The following is a 610-nucleotide window of genomic DNA, read 5'->3' as shown; positions in this document are numbered from 1 at the left end:
ATACAGACTAGTTCAATAAAGGCGGAAACTACATCGCCACTATATATACAAAATCACCAGATACACAGCCCCCATCAAAAACAAAGAAAGGACATCGACTGGCCCCCAAGCTGACTCAGAAGATTCCAGGAATGCTGGACCCCTCACTCGGGTCCTCCTCCTCTTCTGAGTCCGACATGAGGTTGATCACCTCCACCGAACTCTCCACATTTACGAGCTCAATGACCTCGCCCTCCTCCTCTTTTTCCTCCACTTCGTTATGCCACAACCCAGCGGCATAATTTGGTGGGGATGACATTCTCAGACTCGGAGTCTTCTTGCAAGGACCTCCTCCAAGAACCCGGCTTCTTTGGGCTCTGCCCACGTCCTATGACCATGGGAGGGAACCGCGCCATCACTCTTGACTGGCGGGTGCCAGAGTCCTACATCTGGAGACATCAGTCCCGTTGGCGACAATGTGAAGGAAGCGTCAATGTAAGCGTCGGGGTGAGGGATCATCATCGATGACCTGTTGCACTCCATGTGCAACGACAGACCGCAAGGGCTGTGTAAGTGTATCGGTGCCCATCACTGACCCATTGTCCCACCGCAGGGGCCTGTGTAAGTGATA

This window comes from Lupinus angustifolius, chromosome LG03 (assembly GCF_001865875.1).
Source record: "Lupinus angustifolius cultivar Tanjil chromosome LG03, LupAngTanjil_v1.0, whole genome shotgun sequence".
Classification (NCBI taxonomy): Eukaryota; Viridiplantae; Streptophyta; class Magnoliopsida; order Fabales; family Fabaceae; genus Lupinus; species Lupinus angustifolius.
Note: the sequence above shows the minus strand (reverse complement) of the source record.